Source organism: Colius striatus, unplaced genomic scaffold (assembly GCF_028858725.1).
Source record: "Colius striatus isolate bColStr4 unplaced genomic scaffold, bColStr4.1.hap1 scaffold_46, whole genome shotgun sequence".
Classification (NCBI taxonomy): Eukaryota; Metazoa; Chordata; class Aves; order Coliiformes; family Coliidae; genus Colius; species Colius striatus.
This window is the reverse complement of record NW_026908527.1, coordinates 821,673-843,895: the sequence shown is the minus strand read 5'-3', so window position 1 is coordinate 843,895 and position 22,223 is coordinate 821,673. Positions and strand designations below refer to the sequence as shown.

At 52.2% G+C, this 22,223-nt stretch overlaps 1 long non-coding RNA gene across 1 annotated transcript; it reads left to right on the top strand.

Moving 5' to 3' along the window:
• The first annotated feature begins 16,830 nt into the window (after positions 1-16,830).
• LOC133629484 (uncharacterized) lies at positions 16,831-22,211 on the top strand. The gene is made up of 5 exons (XR_009821041.1): positions 16,831-17,172; positions 19,255-19,331; positions 19,857-19,915; positions 20,653-20,713; positions 22,033-22,211. It is a non-coding gene; the product is annotated as an uncharacterized LOC133629484 (long non-coding RNA).
• The last annotated feature ends 12 nt before the right edge of the window (positions 22,212-22,223 follow it).

Genomic DNA, 22,223 nt, shown 5'->3' with positions numbered 1-22,223 from the left:
TTTTGAGGCCTAGGCCACCATGTAAATCTTTCAAACCTCACTTGGTGACCCAAACCCTAATTTTTGCTTTCAAAGCCCTACTGTCACATTCCAAACCTTGGGTTTAGATTTCAAATCATCCTCTTCTAAGTCCAAACCATCACCTTTCTTTTCAAAGTCTCATTTTTGTGCTCAAACCCTCATTTCTTACCTTTCAAACACTCAATTTTAACCTCAAAAGGCTCGTTTTGTGGCCCAGATGCTCATTTTGAGCTTCCAAAGCCTCTTTTTTGCCATTTGTAACCTTATTGCTTGGAGCACAGTCTTCCAGTTTCTGATTCCAAAGTCTCACTTTGTGGCCCAAGCCAAGTTCTTCTTTTTAGCTTTAATCTGTTCCTTTTCAGCTTTCAATCCCTCATTCTCGGGTCTCAACCTCAGTTATCAGCATCCAAAGCCTCGTTTTAGCTTTCTAACGCACCTTGTTGGGTAAACCCCCTCCTTTTGAGCTGCCAAGGCCTCCCCTTGGAGGGCACAAGCAGGAGCTGGGCAGATGCTGCCCTTGTGTGTCTCTGTGCCCGTGTGGCCGCTGCGTGCCGCGTCCCCTCACACCCCAGGCTGCACATGGGCAGTGCCTGGGGGTACCCAGGGAGGGCCTTGGGTGGCCGCCCCTGTGTCAGTGTGTGCCCGGCACCCCGTGTCCCGTCCCTGCCCACCACACAGCACACACCGGCCCCAGCCTCTCGCCCCCCGCCCTGCAGGGAGCCCTCAGCGCTGAGAAGGGGCCCTGAGCTCAGCCTTCTCCTCTGCAGGGCCGCAGCCTCTGCTGCCCACAGCCATGTGCCGGCCCCTCAGCACTCGGCCCCTCGGGGCCTGTGTCCAGCAGCTCCCGTCTCTCTGGCCCTGCCTCTGCCTCTGCCTGTGGCTCAGGGGCTTTGCAGCACAGGGCGGGAGGGGCCAGAGCCCGCCCTGAGGCGCCACCGCCTCTGATTGGCTACGGGGCTGTCACCGCCCTGCCTGGTCCCGCCCTCCCTGAGGCGACGCCACCTCTGATTGGCTGCGGGGCTGTCACTGCCCTGCCTGGTCCCGCCCTCCCTGAGGCGCCGCCACCTCTGATTGGCCGCTGCTCACACGTCAATCAGGGCTGTGCCCGCCTGCTGCGCTGCCATTGGCTGCCCCGGGGCTGGGCGCTGAGGGAGCCTCTGGCTCAGGCCACAGCAGCTCTGGCTGGGATCTCTGTGCTGTGTCAGTGCCCCACAGACAGCACAGACACACTGAGGCACAGACAGTGCTGCTGGGCGGGGAAATGAGCCCTCAGTGCCCTTGGCTGGCCCAGCAATGAACAGGGACGGCTGCCAGCCCCTGCCCAGGGCTACAGCTCCCACATGGCCCAGGAGCCAACATGGCTGGCTGGTAGCCAGTGCCCCAGGCCTACAGCTCCCACATGCCCCGGGGCCTCCTTCCTGCTGTCTGACCCTGCAGGGACACCAGCCCCTGGCCAGGCCCCCCTGACCCTGCAGCCCCATGGCCGTCTCCCCAGGGCTGCACAGGCTCAGCCCCAGGAGGAGCAAAGGAGGAGGAGGAGGAAAATAGCGGGGAGGAGCAGGGCAGAGGGACAGAGCAGGAAAGGGATGGAGCTCAAGGAGACAGGGAGTGCAGGAGGAAAAAGAGCAACAAGCAGCAGCAGAGAGGGACAGAGAGAGGATTGGAAGGGCAGAAAGGAGGATGGGGGGATACACAGACACAGGCAGGGAGAGGGAGTGGGACAGGGGGGCAGAGAGACAGAAAAGGCAGCAGGACAGTGGAGTGACAGAGAAATGGGACAGGGGTTAGGACAGAGAGACAATTGAAAGGAGAGAGAAAGGGAGAGACAGGGACAGAAGGCAGGGACAGAGAAGAGAAGGAAGGGAAAGCATCCAGAGAGAGCGAGGAGCAGAGGGATGTGGATCAGCAGAAGAAGGCGCAGGAGGGCGGAACAACGATGGGCTGAGAGAGTCAGAGGAAGAGCTAAAAGGGGATGGGGAGCAGGATGGAGGCCTGGAGAGAAGAGAGAAGCTCCAGCCAGCTGAGCAAGAGAGATGAGCAGGAAAGTGGGGACAGGCCGTGCGAGAGAGGGAAAATAAGGCCAGGAATCACAACATGGTGATAGAAAAAGGCAAAGGACAGAGAGCAGGAGAGGAGAAAAAATAGCAGCAGCATGTAGGACAGACAAGGAGGGGTTAGAAAATACAGACAAGGAATCCTACAGAGAAAGAGAAAGAAAAAACAGTGGTGGGGTAAAGACAGAGAGGGAGGAGGTGAAAGATGAGGGCAGGGAGCCAGACTGAGTGATGGGGAGAGACCAAAGCTAGCAATTATGGACAACTGCCCTCATTCCTTGAGCACTGGCCAGGAGCTGCATTAGCAGGAGCCTCCAGAAGTGTGGTGCCTGCAAAAGGCCTGTCCTGGGCCCAGCCCTGCACCCTGAGAGTGCTGCTGACCAGCACCTTGTCCAGTGGCCAGCCCTGGGGAAGGGAAATCACCCAGCTGTTTCTTTGGGGTTTTTTTGTGATGGTTTTGCTTTCAAAAAGCAACTGTCTATGTTCTAAATACTAGCTGCAAGGAAAAGGGAAGCAGGCTTCCCAGGTGGGACACCTTTAATGCCTGAACCAGGTACCAGACTTCAGAGATTTCATAGAATCATAGAATAGAATCACAGAATGGTGGGGTTCGAAGGGGTCTTTAGAAATCATCCAGTCCAATCCCCTGCAGAAGCAGCTCCCACCTAGATCAGGTCACACAGGAACGTGTCCAGGCAGGTCTTGAAGCCCTCCAAGGAAGGAGCCTCCACAGCCTCCCTGGGCAGCCTGGGCCAGGGCTCCCTCACCTCTCAGTAAAAGAGTTTTTTCTTGTGTTTCAATGGAACTGTTTGTGTTCCAGTTTCATCCCATCACCCCTTGTCCTGTTGCTAGCTACAACAGAGAAAAGGGATGTCCCAACCTCCTGACACCCACCCTTTAGATATTTGTAAATGTTAATAAGGTCTCCCCTCAGTCTCCTCCAGACTAAACAGCCCCAGGTCCATCAGCCTTTCCTCATCTGAAACATGCTCCAGTCTCTGTGGCCCTGCACTGGTGTCTCTCTGGCAGTTCTCTGTCCCTCCAGCTGGGGAGCCCAGAACTGGACACAGGACTCCAGATGAGGCCTCACCAGGGCAGAGCAGAGGGGAAGAAGAACCTCCCTCACCCTGCTGCCCACACTCTTCCTCATGCCCAAAGAATGCCATTCGGTTCTTGCTCACAAGGGCACGTTGCTGGCTCATGTTCAGTTTATTTTCAGCCAGCACTCCCAGGTACTTCTCCTGGAGCTGCTCTTCAGCAGTTCAACCCCCAGCCTGTCCTGGTGCAGGGGGTTGTTCCTTCCCAGATGCAGGACTCTGCACTTGTCCTTGTTGAACCTCAGGAGGTTCCTCTCTGCCCAACTCTCCAGCTGATCGAAATCCCACTGAATGGCAGCACAGCCTCTGGGCAATCAGCCAGTGCTCCCAGTTTGGTGCCAGCAGTGAACTTGCTGAGGGTCCCTCTGTCCCCTCATCCAGGTGGTTGATGAAGATGTTGGTCCCAGGGCAGCCTTTTTTCAGTCTGGGCTGAGCAGACTGAATGCACACGAATGAGGAGAGCTCCTACACCAAGAGTAGGATGAAGGCAGAACTTTGCGGGCAGACAGGCTGCCATGGAACCTCTGAAAAGTGTGAGAAACCTGGGGCTGGGGGCTTTTGGGTGTCCCTCAGTGTCCACCCAGTCCCCTGAATCTCTCTTGGCTGCATCTGGGCTTTTTCAGTCTCTCCTGAGCAGATTAGAAAAAAACCACGGGTGCCCTGCACAATCCTTTCTGTTCCTGTTTCAGGGGGTTTCCCTTTGGTCCGTGTAGGATGCCACCACAGCAGCGCCGCCACGGCTCCTGCAATAAAGACGAGCCCATGACGCAGCCCTGGGCTGGGTGTCCCTGGCACTGGGGCTTGGCCAAGGGGGACACGCCGTAGGAAGAAGATTGAAGCCAGCAGCTCGGCACTTTGGCACTTTGACAGTTGCATGGCAAGGGGATGGGGCGGGATGGGAGTGCCCAGGGAGAGCACCAGGGGTGATGGACAATGGCTGGAACAGAAGTTTCAGTGAAGGAAAAGCTGCTTTAGAGGAAGGGTGAGGGAGCCCTGGCACAGGCTCCCCAGGGAGGGTGTGGAGGCTCCTTCCTTGGAGCTCTCAGAACCTACATGGACACGTTCCTGTGGGACCTGATGGAGATGGACCTGCTTTAGCCGGGGGGGGTTGGACTAGATGATCTCTAAAGCTCCCTTCCAACCCCACCACTCTGTGATTCTGTGATTCCCTGACCATGACCACCTTTGATAAGTGGTTTGTTCACGTCAAAGCTGGCACCACAAACCCAGTCACAAGGTGCCCATCCTACTCCTGTAGAGGGGTCCCAGGGCAGCCTTTATTTGAGTCTGGGCTGAGCAGACTGACTGCACACGAATGAGGAGAGCTCCCACCTTCCTATTTCTTGTAGAATAAGCTTTCCTACTTTCCTCTCTCAGTAAAGCACTTGGAGTCTGTTTTGCCCAGAACACACACACTCCCCCCACTGCTCTCACCAGTTGCCCCCAACAGAGAACCTGACGACTTGTGGTTCCCACTCAGATGGGTTGGCATTTGGGCTGGCTGCCCTTCTGGGCGTCACCTTCACCACTGTCCCCAAAGCTATGGCCAATTCCCACTGGGACAATTGGGACATCTCCTACTTGGGATGTGCTGCCCACACATTGAGGACTCTCCTTTTCATTTCAGGACAGCGGTATCTTCTCCCCATCGTGTGCTACAGCCACTCTCTGGCCATCTGCAAAGCCCTGCACTAGGGGCCCCCCTGGGCAGCAGAGCCTGTGTCCAGGTGGCAGCAGCTGCCTGGGGCTCTGGCTTTCCCTCAAGTTTCTGTACTTCACTTTCTGTCAAGTTTCCTTTGTTTCTCGTGTTTTTCTTTGGCAACATTAGACTTTATTTTGTAGTGCATTTACTACAATTACTACTATTTACTACAATTTCCTACTATTTCCTCTTCTTTTTCTGTGCTGCAAGCGCTTGAGGCGTCTGGGACTTTGCAGTCCTAGGGACAGAAGGACGTGTCACCGGTGCAGGGGGATGCAGATGGTAGATGTTGTCTAGACACAGGTGTTTGAACCTGCTGCCAATCAGGCTCAGCGCTCCTTCAACTTCATGGGAGAGGCCTGGAAGACAAGAATCCCACCCAAGGTCAGCAGCACAGGTAGGCTGAGGACACCTCCAGCCCTGCCATGGGAAGCAACCCAGCTGCCAGAAGCCTCCTGAGCTGCACTGACAAGTTCAGTTGGAACAGATTGGACACAGACCCTGATATCCAACCAACGTGAGCAGCTCAGAGCCCCAGGCCCCACTTGGAATGGCTTTGGCCTCCAGCAGGGACCCAACTCACTGACAGACACTTTTCAGCCCCAATTGCTCCAACATCGTTCCCAGACAAGACGCTGAGAAGCATCCCCTATCTGCCGCTTCAAGCCCAAAGGGATCCTGCAAAAGGGGCTGCTTCAGCTCCAGCAGCCAAAGCTGCTCAAATGCATTCCCAGCCCTACAACAGAGGCTGCACGTGCCCAGGCCCAGGCCACTTGCCACATCCCTCTGCTGGAACAGCCCTGAGCAGAACACTTGGGTAAAAGCCGTGGCCTTTCCAAGCCACTGAATCCATTTCTAGTCTAATTAAAGCCCCCAAGCTACTTTCTAGACTCTGAACAAAGAGGCATTCCTCTTACCTTTGATGTGACAGACTTCGTAGTCTTCGACATCAGGGAGCGCTGAGAGAGAAATTGTGGCCCCAGACTCTCTCCTCAAGCTGTTAATAAATTGTCCTTGCTTGCCAATCAAGCGTGAGACTGTATCCTTGATGAAAGACAAGAAAGCAAGAGTCAAGGAGAGAAATGTAGATCAAACCCCACTGAGCCCTGGGGCTTCTTTTGCCCATCTTCCTGGTTCCTGCAGCTCATTTGGAGGGTGAGTTTCGAAGGTCAGCGGGAGCGTGACCCTCCTGCACAGGGGAAAGCACCACAGTTCATCCCCTGCTCTTAGGAGCTCTGAACCCTCAAAGCCTTCTGAAGGCTTTCAGAGCATCACCCTGACAGATCAGGGTGGAAGGTGCTGGAGAAGGACTCCAACCACCAGCCCGGGGTGTAGCTCTAACATGCCTCTTCTTTCCATCTCTGCACCTCTTCTTCATTCCTGTTGGGCCCCCATGGCAGTTGAAAGTGTCTCTGTAGGGCAGGGCAGGAGGCACGAGCAGGACAGTGGCTGCTTACCTTTGGCACCTCTATTGCCCAGACAACCACCTTGGATTTTCCTCTTTGGCCACACTTCTTTCGGGTCAGAATCTGCCACTCGGGACCGTCTGTGTCCTCTGAGTGCTTGTCAGAACCATTTACACCTGCAAGACAGGCACACAGGTCAGCATTCAGACAGCCCACACAGTGCAGCTGCCACACAGCAGGCCAGGCAATGAGATCCTTTCCTAGAGAGGTGACACTGAGCACTTGCTACGCATTCCATGGGGATGCTCCTCCATCAGGTTCCCCAGGATGTCACGAAGGGTCAAGTCCCATCACACACCCTTGATGCCTGGGGAGAAACCAGCCCACCTCTGGGAATGCAACAGGAGGAGGCCCGAGTTCAGCAGCAGCCCCTCAAACCCAGTGACCCTTTCCCCAGCAGCAGAGGCAAGACAGCCCAAGAAGTGCTGAGCAAACGCTGCCCCAAGTGGAGCAGCAGCCGTTTGTGTCGGTGCCCCAGCCCAGCCAGGTGCCCAGCAGCCCGGCACAGCCCTTACCTGCCGCGCCACGCGCATGGCTGCCCGCCGCCAGCAGCCCCGCAGCATCCCTGCTGGCAGCCGTGTGCTCAGCCGCTGCCGCCGCCTCCGCCAGCCCCCGCTCAGGGGCAGCAGCGCCGGCCGCCTGCGGAGGGGCATCAGCTGGGGCGGCTGCAGCCGGGCAGAGCCCAGCGGGCACATCCCGCGCGGCACCCGGCAGCGCTTCCTCAGCCCGGGGCTCTGCCTGCGGGGATGGCGGCAGCGCAGCAGCTATCTGGGCATAGCTCGGCTTCTGCCCGGCTCCTGGCGCTGCCGGCGCTGCTGCCGGCCGCTGCTCTGCGTCGGCGCCTGAGCCTGAGCCCTGTGCGGGGCTGGCTGCAGCGCTGCCGGGACACTCTGTGCTCTGCACGGGGACACAAACAGCAGCAGGGACGCTGCTTTCCCCTGCACATCCTGCTGGCTCTTCTCTGTCTTTGTCATCCTCCTGGGTGCTCGGCACAACTGGTGGTGTTGACACTTCTGGAAGCTCAGTCTCTGGGCATTCCTCTTCCAATGAGGAAGAGAGTCCCTGAGGGACACAGGCTTCTCTCTGGGGCCACGATTCCTTCTCTGTGCCTCCTTCCTCCAGCGCTTCCTCAGCAGCTGTGGCCGGTTCCTCACGGTCTCTGGCCTGCGCTTTGCGGGAGGAATAGAGCCACCAGCAGCCCAGCAGTGCCAGCGCTCCGGGCACGACGTATGGGATCACGCTGCAGAAGCGCAGAGACATTGCACACAGCCTCAGCAGGATCTAGCAGGAGACACAGACAGCACGTTCAAATAGACACAGGGAAAGAAACAGGAAGGCAAAAGTGGCACAAATGCCTTGAGGTATTTCCAGGAGCAGTTTTCCAGCTGCTCCTGAAACTCACAGCTCTGCTCTACCATCTCGAGCTTCCAAACCCTCCTGTTTGGGCACAAACCCTCCTCTGTAGCCTCCTTGTTGGACCACAATCTAAACTAGAACAGAGCAACACTTCCCACAGCCATGGCCAGCCTAGGCAGGGGCAAGAGCTCAGCCTAGAGATCGAACTGGAGGTGCAGATTTGGTTCATCCTTACCTTTGGAAGTGGATGGAAGTTGAGGAGAAGTGGGCAGCAAACAAGCAGTCGTTGAAGAAAGCACAAAGGCAAGTAGCTACAGATGGAGCTGAGTCCTCCCGAGGGCAGCTCAGCCCAACTGGCTCTGGCTGTCCCGCTGGGAGGCTCCACAGCCCCCAGCCAGGTGAGGTCACAACGCCGGGTGGGGTCTGGAACAGCCCCTGTGTGACATCAGCACTGCCCAAAGGTCTCCCTCTCCCTTGGTGACGGCCACAGCGCTGCCCCTCCCCTGGGATGGCCTCTGGAATCACAGAAGGGCTGCAGGGAGGAGGCAGCTGGGGAGCAAGAAATCCGCTCCACAGTGGCTCCCTGGGACACCAATGTGACTGGGGCAGCCAATGTGACTGTCAAACAGGTGTTTCTGGCAGCGCTGGGCACACAGGGGATGGCTCCACCAAGTGTGTGCCCTGCTTAGAGCAAAACTTTCTACATGTCTGCATATTCATTGCACTTCTGCATGAGTTCCCCTCATTGTCCTGCCTCAGTCTGCTCAGGCCACAGCTCCCTCACGCCTCCTTCACTGGGCCTCAGGGGCCATTGAGGATGAAGGTCTGAGTCTTCCTCACAGTGTATTCTTCACCTTTGGCTTCCTGGTGTTTGTCCAGACATCAGGACAGGCTTGAGCAGTTGCTGATTCACTTCTCTCACTCTGATTGGTCAAGGATAAATTCTGCTCTTGCCAGATAACAACAGGAGTGAGATGTGCTGCAGTGATGGCTTCTTGCAGCTCTACAAGATCAGCAATGTCCTGAAGCTTGTACTGCCACAAGGGAACAAGTTCCTAAGGCCAATATTTCAGATACCAAACACTTACAAATGTGTTCCTGCAGATTTCTGGCTGAATGACGCTTCTGTGCTCTGAGGCTTCTGTAACATCTGCAATTCATTTGACACCTGGGCCAACAGCCTGCCATTGTCTGAAAAAACGCTGGGTTTTGGGTGAACTTTGCTCATTAGACTCTGATTATAACACCTAAACACAGCTCCATCCCAAAGCCCACACAGCTCCAAGGTGCCATCAGCCCTCACTGAGTACGTGCTCTGCATTCTCCTTACCCCACACCTTTAAAAGCAAAGTGAGAGCATTACACAGCAATCCAGATGAAGGTCTCTGTGACCAGAGTCGCTCCAGCCCCACCTCGAAGGGAAAGAGAGTGTAAAAATGGCTTAAGAAAGGGGGCTGTTGGGGAAGACACCATCGTGAATCAGTCAGGGAAGGTTCCAGCTCAGGCTGCCTCTGACTCCTGGGAGCAGCTGACGGCTGCACCTCTCTGCCCCCACAGGGACGCCTCTGGCACAGAGCTGGTTGTGCCAAGGGCTGGCTGGGGAAGCTCAGAAATCCCCCTGCACAGTCGCTTCTCTGATCTCCTGCTGCACTATTCGCAGCCTCAACATCTGCACGAGCTTGGACTCGATCATCTGAGAGGCCTTTTCCAACCATAACAATTGCATGGTTGTATGACAGAGGTAGGAAAGCTGCGGCTGGGTTCTTCCTTGTGTGTCTCAGTGCCCACCCCATCTCTCTGGCCTGCACCCTGCATTTGTTCATCTGGGCTGAGCAGACGAAGTGCACACGATTGAGGGCAGCTCCCACACCTAAAGGGCTGGGAAGGTAGAACTTGGCTGGCGCAGTCCTCAATCCTCAAGACCTCCTGGTTGGCATCCAAAACCTCATTTTTAGCTTCCAAAGTGGTACTTTTTGGAACAAATCCTCATTTTCACCATCCGAAGCGAGAGTTTTTGCTTCCAAACCCTCCTCTGGGGGCCCAAACCCTCCTTTTTAGCTTCCAATGCCTTATTTTGAGGCCTAGGCCACCATGTAAATCTTTCAAACCTCACTTGGTGACCCAAACTCTAATTCTCAAAGCCTGATTGTCAGATTCCAAACCTTGGGATTAGATTTCAAATCATCCTCTTCTAGGTCCAAACCATCACCTTTATTTTCAGTCTCATTTTTGTGCTCAAACCCTCATTTCTTAGCTTCCAAACACTCAATTTTAACCTCAAAAGGCTCGTTTTGTGGCCCAGATGCTCATTTTTAGCTTCCAAAGCCTCCTTTTTGCCGTTTCTAATCTTATTCCTTGGAGCACAGTCCTCCAGTTTTTGATTCCAAAGTCTCACTTTGTGGCCCAAGTTCTTCTTTTTAGCTTTAACCTGTTCCTTTTCAGCTTTCAGTCCCTCATTCTTGGGTCTCAACCTCAGTTATCAGCATCCAAAGCCTTGTTTTAGCTTTCTAACACACCTTGTTGGGTAAACCCCCTTGTTTTCAGGTTCCAAGGCCTCCCCTGGGAGGGCACAAGCAGGAGCTGGGCAGATGCTGCCCTTGTGTGTCTCTGTGCCGCCTCTGATTGGCTGCAGGGCTGTCACTCCCCTGCCTGGTCCCTGGGGAGCGAGAGCAGTGTGATGCGGTGCCTGGTGCTCAGAGCCCTCAGCGCCCTCTGCCACGAACCCACGATGGTGAGCAGGGGGCAGCCGCTGGAGCCGTGCTGGGGGCCTGGGGCTGGGTGAGGGGAGCTGGGGGACATACAGCTGGGGCTTGGCTGTGCTTTGGGAGCTCTGGCAGCTGCTGCCAGCCCTCCTGCCTCCCCAGTGGCCTCCCCAAGCCCTTCGGGGCAGGTCTTTGGCTTCTGGGTCCCGAGGCTGCAGCGTGGGGTTGAACTGCTGGAGCGGTTTGGGCAGTGCAGCTTTTGAGGCTTCAGCTGTTGCACACAGCCCAGAAGGACGTGGATCATGCAGAGAGCTGCTGGCAGATGCAGGTGGGGAGGTGGTTGAGTTGAGCCTCTACTTGCTCAGAAAGATGCTCCAGGCCTGTTGTAACGGTGCAAGCAATATTCATCCAAAGATGTAGAGAAGCAAGGTAATGCCTGTGCAGAGACACACACAGGCAATGTAATGCCACCAACAGTGTTGACTCAAACCCTTCCTTTGCCAGCTACTTCCTCAGATGCTTCTTGCACCCCTGTGACCACCCAGGGCCAACTGATTACCTTGCAGCAGCTGTTTCTGATTATTGGAAGTAGCTTGCCAGCTGCATTAACTTGTCCCTACCATCTTTATTCAAGCTGGCTGGTCCATGTCACATTTGTGCCTACAAACCTGCTGCTGAGCTGCAGACGGGCAAGTTCACACACCCAGGTAGCGACCCTGGCTGTGGTGCCCTGAGGTGCAGCTGCTGAGCTGCTGTTCCCACCACGTTAAAGAAAGAGAAGATGATTTCTATTTGCTGGTGAAAGCAACACAGGGGATGGTTTTGTCTGTGTTGGGTTCCCTTGCTCAAATCCCTTCCTTCGGATGCCTTCGTTTCCCTCAGTCACGTCTGTGACTGATCCCAGCAGCCCAGTGACTCTCCTGTGTGGTGTGTGGAATCCAGCTGTGCATTTGGGGAAGGGAGATGGGGGACACATGGTAAACACGACCATAAGAGGCATCAGGAGTTTATTTTCATCAGTGATCTTTACCACTTTCCTGTTGTTCCTTGTTGCATCTTTTCCTCATGATCACTGTTCGTGTCTTTTCGACATGACATTTGCAGTGCTGCTTCTCCTCCTAACCTTGGGGAATTTCAGTCAGCTCTGTTGGGAGTGTTTTGTTTGTGTTCCATTGAGCTTCTGCAGGAAATCTCAGGTGGGTTTTTTTCTGCTCCCATGAACAGCCATGAATGGAAAGCATTTGCTACAAGGTGCCATTGAGTCAGCGTCACTCAGCTTTCTTGCCACGATTTTGAGAGCAACCTGGACTTTGCTTTACTTGTACCCACCAGTCTGTTTGGTGACACAATGAAGAAGACAACTTCTACAGCTAATTAATAACTTTTACTCACTGTAGCAGCCATTCTGGCTCTTCTTTATGGCTCAGGAAAGGAGAGGGGAGTTACCACAATTTAAACAAGGAGGTAAGATTCAGCCAAGTCAGAAGTGCCTGATGTATTCATAGGATGGAGTTCTTGGGATGCTTGCACAGCCTGTTTGAGTTTGTCTCTGACTGGGACATGTAGTCTTGGAGAAAGGAGCACAGCTCAGAAATGTGCTTCCACCTGAACTCACTTGGCTCATGGGTGCTGCAGGGCCCAGGTTGTGGTTTTGGGGTCAGTTCAGTTCCTGTGTGTGTGAGCTGTTCAGTTTACACCATGACATTTTCTTCTGGTTTTCAACAACTGGAGACAAGGATTAGCAAGGATTCCAGTGTCTTTCTGGTGTGTTTTATTAGTGTCAGCTTCACTGCTGCCAGCAGCACAACATAACTCAGTAGATTGGAAAAGGAGCAAGAGAAGAGTTACCCCTTTTTTCTTTGGTGAGAAACTGCACTTCAGCGTGATTTCTCACTACGTGCCACCATCCACGACTCACCGGTGGGACTAACCAGAACCTGAATTCCCAGACACCAGCTGACTGGGCCCCCATCACAGTGGCTACTTTGCAGATCACCACCAGTCTTTGCACTGGGGCAAAAATGTTGTTTCTTGCTACACCCCATCACCATCAAAGCAGAACTCGGGATGGATGTTGGACCAGGATTTCACACCCTGGGGCAGCTGCAGCTGGCTCTGCTGGCGTTAGAAATGGGCTTGGTGCCCCAGTTAAAGCACCAACCTACACCCCCTGCACACTTCCAATGGCCTCCCCCAGCTCTGGGTTGAGTGTGGAGCCACGGGCAGCACCCATCCCCTCCTGCCCCTGCACACAGCCTGCGCCTGAGGCCCAGCAGCCCCATGCTGAGGGTCCCACCCGCCTGCTGTGGCCACAGGAGCCCTCAGGCCCTGAGCCCCGGGGCAGCCCCGAGCCCAGAGGCAGGGCTGATTGCCTGGATCCCGTGGAGACATCTGGGTGCCGAGATCTTCCTGCTGTAGCCCCAGCACCGCTCAGGACTGTGGCTGGGAAGGGATGAGCGCTCCCTCCTGTTCCTGATGTGGGCAGGGAGGAAGGGCCCCTGCCTGGGCTGAGAGAGCCCACGGTGTCCGCTTGTCCAGCAGACCCAGGGCTCACCTGGGACAGTCTCTCAGCTTCCTTTGGTTTGATGCAACGCTCAAGGGCATCACTAATCCCAGCCAGGGCACAAGCTGCGGCGACTAGAGCACAGTGGCCTCAGCGGTGTCCCAGCTGCCTGCTGGCAGTAGTGACATTCGCTCCAGCCCGCCCCAAGATGGAGTAGCTGAACTGTAGGGAATGTTCAGCCTTACATTCTCCATGACTCAGACCAGAATGGCCTCATGCTGATGTTTCCCTGTGTTTCACATCACCAGTTACGACCCTACCACGGGGCTGCCCCTGATTCAGCTGTGGAGCTTGACGGGAGATGAGGTACGTGTGTGACATACCCACGGCCGCAGCTCCGTCAGCGTCCAGGATTAGGGGCTTTCTCTTGTTCATGAGGAACTTGCTGACGTTTCCTGCTGGTGTTCTGATGTGCTTTTTTCTCACCTCCCTGCAGGTGGTCTCAGTAAACAGAGTGCTGGTGGAAAGAGGATTTGCTCAGTGGCTGGACTACCAGCCGTGTCCCGGATGGCTCGGCAAGTCTCTACAGAGGGAGACACGAGCAAAAAGTCCTGCCAAGCCCAACTGCAGTTGATGTTCTTCTGTATCTAGCAACCCTGTAAATATCCTCCAGAATAAAGGCAGGTATTGTCCAAAAACACCCCTGGAAGCCAAGGGAATGTTAGAGAAGCTTTTCCACCCCAAAGTGTCCGTGTGAAGTTGTGGCTGCCGTTGCGTCAGTTGCAGATACAGCAGAGGAGAAGTCTGCCCCCCACTATGATGTATTGATGGCCTCTTTAAAACACACTGTTGAGAATGCTGTTCAGCGGGAATTAAGGCTACTGAATGCACCAGCCTAACTGGCCTTGCTGTTGGTAAAGCAGATGGAGCTGTGGAGGTCGTGGTCACAGGCCACAGTGCTGATGATGAGGCCGCTGGCCAGGAGGGCAGCCAGGGTGATGCCCAAGGAGATGCCCAGGGAGATGCTCAGCAAGAGCCCAAAGTGCAGAGCTGCAGCTGCCGCCTGTCTGCAAAGGGCAGGAGGAGGAAGCGGGTGATGGAGCTGCTGTTGCACATCTGCTGCCTCTGGGCATGGGGCACTTCTGGGGTTCTGGGCTTTGTCCAGCTCCTTCCCATCACCACAACAGGGAGTGTTCATGGATGTCAGAAGCCCTCAGCATTTCTGCTGCCCTCAGGGAGCACAGAGCGAGGGCTTCGAGGCCAGAGGATGGGCTGTGGGTGAGAGTAGAGCCAGGGCAGCCGGGCTGTGCCTCTGCCTGCTGCCCAGTGCCCTGTTCCTGCCCCTTTCTGCCCGTCCCCTGTGAGCCTGCACAGCCCCAGCCCCTGCTGAGAGCAGAGGGATCCCCCTCACATCACTCCGTGTCTCGCCCTTGCTCAAGCTCTCAGCCCCCCACGGCCAGCCAAGGGCACTGACGGCTCATTTCCCCCACCCAGCAGCACTGTCTGTGCCTCAGTGTGTCTGTGCTCTCTGTGGGGCACTGAGACGACACACAGCTCCCAGGCAGAGAACAGACAGGACATGGACAGAGCTGCTTGTGCCTGACCCAGAGGCTCCCTCAGGCCGCAGCCCCCTGTGAGGCCAAACCCCACAGGCCCAGCTGGTTGCCAGGCTCCGCCTGCCTCACATTTTTTGAGGGGAAAAAACTGTTTTGGGGTAAGAATCACTTCTTTGAGGCAAACTAAGTTGATCTGAGAGGGATAAAATCCCTCTGAGGCGGGAAAAGCGCCTTTCTGAGAGGGAAAACCGCTTTTTGGGTGAAAATCGCTGCTTTGAGGAAAACTGAGTTGACCCGAGGCTTTGTGTGAGGGAAAAAGCCACTTTGTGTGGGGGACAGTCACGTTTTCAGAGGGAAAAGTGCTTTTCTGGGGGAAAAATCACTGCTTTGAGGTAAATTAAGTTCATTTGACGGGGGGAGAAATCCCTTTGAGGCAGGAAAAGCACCTTTCCGAGGGGAAAAATGTCTTTTTGGGGTGAAAATCACTGCTTTGAGGCAAATTAAGTCGATCTGAGGGGAGAAAAGTTCCTTTAAGGTGGGAAAAGCGCCTGAGGGGAAAAACTGCTTTTTTGGGGTGAAAATCGCTGCTTTGTGGCAAATGAAGTTGATCCCAGGCTTTCTATGAAGGAAAAAGACACTTTACGTAAGGGAAAGTCACATTTTGAGGGGAAAAAGCTCTGTTTAAGGGTAAAAATCATTGCTTTGAGGCAAATTAAGTTCATCTGAAGGGTGAAAAGTCCCTTTGAGACGGGAAAAGTGCAATTCTGAAGGGATAAACTGCTTTTCTGGGGTGAAAATCGCTGCTTTGAGGCAAATTAGGCTCATCTGAGGACGAAAAGTTCCTTTTTGAGGGGGAAAAATGATTTTTGGGGTGAAAATTGCTGCTTTGAGGCAGATTAGACTCACTTGAGGAGGGAAAAATCCCTTTGAAGTGGGAAAAGTACCTGAGGAAAAAAATCAGCTTTTTGGGGTGAAAATAGCTGCTTTGAGGCAAATGAAGTTGATCCCAGTCTTTGTATGAGGAAAAAATCCAGTTTGTGTGGCGGAAAGTCACATGTTGAGGGGAAAAAAACTCTGGTTTAGGGTAAAAATCTCTGCTTTGAGGCAAATTAAGTTCATCTGACGGGGGAGAAATCCTTTTGAGGCGGGAAAATTGCCTTTTTGAGGGTAAAAACTGCTTTTTTGGGGGGAGGGGAATCGCTGCTTTGAGGCAAAATTAGCTCATCTGAGGGGAAAAGTACCTTTTAAGGTTAAAATCAGCTTTTTTAGGGGGGAAAGCACTGCTTTGAGGCAAAGTGAGTTCATCTGAGGGGAGAAAAGTCCCTTTAAGGAGGGAAAATTGCCTTTCTGAGGGGAAAAACTGCTTTTTGGGGTGAAAATAGCTGCTTTGAGGCAAATGAAGTTGATCCCAGGCTTTGTGTAAGGGAAAAATCCACTTTATGTGGGGGAAAGTCACATTTTGAGGGGAAAAAAACCTATGCTTTAGGGTAAAAATCACTGCTTTGAGGCAAATTAAGTTCGTCTGAGGGGGGAGAAATCATTCTTAGGCGGGAAAAGCGTCTCTTTGAGGGGAAAAACTGCTTTTCTGGGTGAAAATCGCTGCTTTGAGGAAAACTGAGTTCATCTGAGGGGGAAAAAATCCCTTTGAGGCAGGAAAATCGCTGTTCTGTGGGGAAAAACAGCTTTTTTTTGGGAAAATAGATGCTTTGAGGCAAATTAAGTTAATCTGATAGGGGAAAAATCCCTTTGAGGCGGGAAAAACGCCTTTCTGAGGCAAAAACTACTGGTTTAGGGCAAAACCGCCGCTTTGAGGGCGAAAATGGGAATCATTTGAGGTATAAAACGAAGGTGTGAGGGGAAATTTAATCTCTGAGGACAAAACGGTCCCTCTAAGGTCAACAACCCGCCGCTTTTTGGGGTAAAACGGAGCAATTTAAACCACTCTCTCCCGGCTCCTGCCAGCCCCGCGGCTCCCAACACGTTTCTCCGGCTCCCTCTCGCGTCCCTCCTCCTCCCCGTGCCCCTCCCCGCTGTTCCTCGCCCTCGCTTTTGGCGTCAAAAGCCGCTTTTTCTCCGCCTCCTCCCTCCCCTCAGCCGGGCGGAAGCGGGAAAACGCGCGCTCGGCACAAAATGGCGGCCGCCTCTGTCCTCACCCAACATGGCGGCGCCCTCACAGCACCCGCCCCCTTCACCGTAACGGCGTCCGTACAACATGGCGGCGCCCTCACAGCACCCGCCCCCTTCACCGTAACGGCGTCCGTACAACATGGCGGCGCCCTCACAGCACCCGCCCCCTTCACCGTAACGGCGTCCGTACAACATGGCGGCGTCCGCACAGAACCCGCCCCCTTCACCGTAACGGCGTCCGTACAACATGGCGGCGTCCGCGGGGGGGGTCTGAGCTCATGGGGATACCCCTCCCCCCCGCGGGTGCCCCGCGGCACCCCCCCCCGCCCCAATTCCCCTCCCAGCTTACCCCGAGGGACATTTTGGGGGTGGGAGGGGGAGTTATTGCACCATCAGGGGGGTGGAGCCCCCCTAAACCCCACCTACCCCCCCAAAAAGTGGGTGGGCTTCGGCTCGACCACCCCCCACGCTCTTTTCCCCTCCCCCACCCTCCCTACGTCTTTGGGGGGTATAAGGGACAGCCCCCCATCATCCGGGGCGGGGTCTGAGGTGCCACAGGGAAGCAGAAACTCATCGAGAGAGGGGGAGGTGAGTTGGGGCGGTCTTGGGGGCTTTTGGGGGGTAATCTGGGGTTATTTGGGGTGGTCTGGGGTCGTTTGAGGGGGTCTGTGGGACTTTGGGGGGTTTTAGGGTCGATTGAGGGGATATGGGGTCACTTGGGGGGGGGTTGGAGTCCTTTGGGGGGAATTGAGGTTATTTAGGGGACATTGGGATTATTTGGAGGGGTTTTGGGGTGATTTGGGAGGGCTTGGGGTCGTTTGGGGAGATATGGGGTCACTTGTGGGACCTGGGGGGATTTGGGGTCGTTTGGGGGGGTTGGGGATTATTTGGGGGAGGTTAGGGGGGAGTGTGGGTCGTTTGTGGGGATTTGGAGGCGTTTGAGGGGGATTGGGGTTATTATGTGGGGTTTTGGGCTCATTTGGGTTGATTTGGGGGAGTTTGGGTCCATGTGGGGGCTCTGGGGTCATTTGGGGCCTTTTGGGCTTATTTGCGGGAGTTTTGGGTCATTTTGAGGGGTTTTGGGATCATTTGGGGGGTTTTGGGGCTCATTTGGAGGGAGTTAGGGTCATTTGGGGAGGTTTTGGGCTCATGTGGGGGACTTTTGGGACCATTTTGGAGGGGATGGGTCATTTGAGGAGGTTTCAAATTCATTTGGGGGGCTTTGGGCCTCATTTGGGGGGATTTGGGGGGTCTTGGTCTCATTGGAGGGAGTTTTGGGTCATTTTGAGGGGTTTTGGGATCATTTGGGGGGTTTTGGGGCTCATTTGGAGGGAGTTAGGGTCATTTGGGGAGGTTTTGGGCTCATGTGGGGGACTTTTGGGACCATTTTGGAGGGGATGGGTCATTTGAGGAGGTTTCAAATTCATTTGGGGGGCTTTGGGCCTCATTTGGGGGGATTTGGGGGGTCTTGGTCTCATTGGAGGGAGTTTTGGGTCTTTTGGAGGGACTTGGGGCCATTTTGAGGGGTTTTGGGATCATTTGGGGAGTTTTGTGACTCATTTGGAGGGAGTTGGGGTCATTTGGGGAGGTTTTGGGCTCGTGGGGCTTTTGGGACCATTTTGGGGGGTTTTGGTCATTTGAGGAGGTTTTAGGTTCATTTGGGGGGTTGGGGGCTCATTTGGGGGGTCTTTTGGGCTCATTTGGGGGAGTTTTGAGTCATTTGAAGGGAGTTGGGGCCATTTTGAGGGGCTTTGGGATCATTTGGGGTGTTTTGGGGCTCATTTTGAGGGAGTTGGGGTCATTTGGGGAGGTTTTGGGTTCATGTGGGGGGCTTTTGGGGGCATTTGGGGGGTCTTGGGCTCATTTGGGGGAGTTTTGGGTCATTTGGGGGGGTGTGGGGCCATTTGGGGTAGTTTTGGGTCATTTGGGGGTTTTTGGGTCATTTGGGGAGGTTTTGGGCTCATGTGGGGGGCTTTTGGGACCATTTTGGGGGGTTTTGGTTCCTTTGAGGAGGTTTCAGGTTCATTTAGGGGCGGTTTGGGATCATTTGGGGGGATTTTAGGCTCATTTGGAGGGGTTGGGGTTCATTTGGAGGCATCTTGGGTCGTTTGGGGGGGTTTGTGCCCTTTGCCTCGTGGCTTGGGGGGGGATTGTTTTTTGGGGGGGAGGGGACATCCCCTTGCCATGATGCCCCGGGTGTAAGAAATATTGATGTTGCTTTTGCAGAATTAGAACTTGAGACAAGGAGTTTCGACTGCTGTCTGTGTCTGTGTGGTGTAAATCAGTGCACTGACAGTTGCAGGGTCATTTGTTGATATGCTGAAAAGCATTAGATACTGTTGAAATAACTTGTAGCACTGATCAGTGATACCTTACTGTTTGATTTGAGTTTAGAGGGATTTCTCTACACAGAGGTAACTTGAATGTTTTCTGTGAGTTGTCTTGTTTAAAACAGACTTGGATCACTATAAATATCCTCTGTCCTTGTTCACTCGGTTCATTTGCATATCTTTATGTAAATACAACTGTCTTTTGGTTGTTCTTTTTGCCATTAGAAAATGAGACAAGCAGAGAAAGAAGTCAGTTGCAACCAACTGTAAAAACACTGGCCTTTCATAGATTCAGATAATCACAAACGTGTTTCTGCATCTTTTGAAATTGTCTTTCTAGATCTTGCTGTATCTGGTTCTGTTCTTGAAAAGACATGACAAAGCTCCAACACAGATGACAGTGAAACTACCACATCTGTAAGTGTTAGATTTTCTATTCAAATGTCAGAATGAATTAAGTGAAGCATCTGTAAGGCAGATTAGGAATACTGTAGTCAGCTATCACGTCCTTTTCTGTAACAAATCTGGGACTAACTCTTGATCTAGTTAAAAGAGAACGTTGTCCTTCAAGTTTGTGGTTCTGGTGGTTTTGGTTTTTTAGGTCGCAACGATGGACTTTGAACAGGTTGTGTCTCCTTTTGTGCTCACTTGCTCTAGTGCTGTGAAGATGTGTAGTGGTTTTGTGTGGCCAGCTTTTGGTAGTTGTTGGGGGAATACAGGGGCGGATTCTTCAAAGAAAGAGCTGCCAGAAGCTATAGCTTGAGCAGTGAACATGAACTGATTCTCCTGTGTGGTTGATGTTCTTGTTGCATGCTTGATTCTTAATGAAGAAAATTCGGTTAGGTAAGAAAACCACCTTGAGCTCAGTAATCTTTTTTTTTCTAAAATGTTGCTCTTAACCAGTATTTTACTGCCAGAAAAGGGTTTGTCTTTTCTTGATAGATTGTCAAAACAATCCCAGGATTGCCTTTCAAGGAAAATCCAGCAGTTCACACAGACAGGTATGGTACAGTATGTTACATATTTGAACCAATTGTGTAGTCAGATAATTAGGAGCTGTAGTATGTTTCCAGTTACTCTTCTTAGACAGCTAAAAGGGCAGAGGGTAAGCCAAGATGTGTGCACATGGTATTGGGGAAGGAGGCCATTAGAAGCTGCTGATACTTATCCAGACCACAGTAAAAATAGCAATTCTTTCTAAACAAGGCTGTGATGAGGCAGTACGTTTCTGCACACTCAGCATATTCAGTTGCCTTCTTTTATTCTTAGTGTGATTGATAAAGTTTTCAAGCTGAATGAAATCTGACTGAGTTGACTTGTGCAAGGCTTTTATTATGCTGCAAATCACTTGCTGCATATGTAAACAACCTGAGGGGTGTTTTTAATTCAAGTTTTAACTGTTGCAAAGATACATTGTTTCATGTTTTTGCAACTTTAAGACACCTTTTTCCTGCAGTCCCATCTGATTTTCTTCTGAAGTTGAGGAACCCACCAATTGTCTTGGTTAAAAAACCTTTGGGTTATTTTCAGATACCTAAAACCTAATAGTAAATTTTACATCCAAAATGGTACTTTTTGATTTCTTCTGTCATATTTGAGGGTTTTTGTTGGCACAGGTAATACATCAGAGATATTTTGTAGGTGAACTGTTTCGTGCCATTTAGAAATATTGGTGATATTTATCGATTACACTTTCCTTTTGCATTTCCATTGAATTTAATATTTGTATATTTCTCAGGCTTCAGCAGTGCTTAAATTCCGATCCTTTGAACACACATAGAACTGAAAATGAGCAACAGGTAATTCCAGGATATAACTTCCATTTAAACCTCTGCAAACGTGTGTCATATATGTGGAGGTGTGGGTAGTGTTGAGGCTACAAGAGTGGTCTTTGTGGAGGGACACCAGGGACTGAATCCAGCCACATCAGCAACAAGACCAGACCAAAGGTCAGCAAGCCAGCAAAGTTGGTGGTGCCTCTGTGAAAACAGGAGGGGCAAAAAAAAAAATGCAGGGGAAGAGACAAAAAGAAAAAAAGCAAGAAACAGAGGCAATGGGCAAGTCAGGGGACAGTAGGAGTCTCAGCCCTGTTCTGTGTGACGTGTGTGTGAGTTGTACTTCATTTGTGTTTAGCATTTCTTTGGCTAATTCTTCTCAAAAAAACAGTTTTTAAGTTGGATGTAAGCTCAAACCCATTTACTAAGTATTGCCTTTGTCATCTATTTCATATGGTTCATACCTTTCATAAGTATCATACCTTAACTTTCAGATACTAAATACTATAGTAGCTAATTTTGATTGAGGAATGTGTAGGAGGTTGTTCATACGGTTGAGTAAATTATGCTTCAGAGAGACTGTAGAATTGTACAGTTTCATCTGATCTATCAACCACTGCTACAAATGATGGCATTTGAATGAGATGTAAGAATTTAACTCCTCATCCCAGAAGAACTCTTATCATATTGTGTGTTAAGGAAATGTATTATGCAGTGGGTCAAAGGCTTTTAAATTGCTCAGTGCTTTGTGTTGCCTTGTTGGTGTTTCAAGCACACGATTTTCAGGTAGAACTCTTTATTTCTCTTTCTGTAGGAACTTGCTTGGAAAAAAGTTTTAGGCCCTAACTCCACTGAATCTTACTGTTGGCCACCAATAGCTCAAGGATGTGATGCAGTTGCCATCTCATATCAGGGAAATAATCCTTTCATGTATATTCCACCAATTCTTACACTTTTGCAGTCGAGCAGTTGCTACAAACCTTGAGAAACAGGAGTGGAGGATGTATATATTAGAGTACTGCAGGTTTTGTGTTCTAAGGTGCAAATGTCAATGAATGATCCAAAAGGTAGTGCATGTTGAGAATGGGTGCATCTGATGGAATCTTAGAGTATTTTCATGATGCTTCCCAGGTTATTTAGGCCATCTGCTTAGACATTGACAGAGATGGACTGCATGAGTGTGGGAGTCTGTTACTTATTTATCAAGTAATATCTAACAAGTGGTTAATGTCATATCACTTGGATACTCGATGAAGCTTGATTTTTAAGGGGCTGTTACATAGTGAAATGGAAATGTCTGGTTTGATTTTTAAAACATTGTCATTCATTTTCTACTGCATTAGATCACAGAAACATGGACTCACTGAGGCTGTAAGGGACCACTGAAAATGGCTCACACAGCTCCAAGTAAGACAAGATGTTTCTGCTTCTATGAAACTTTTGGACCTTTCACCGTGTGTTGCTGCACATCCATTTGTCTCCAGCTTGGTGCACGGTTCCTCGGGCCTGTACCATCTGCATTTAAGAGGTGATA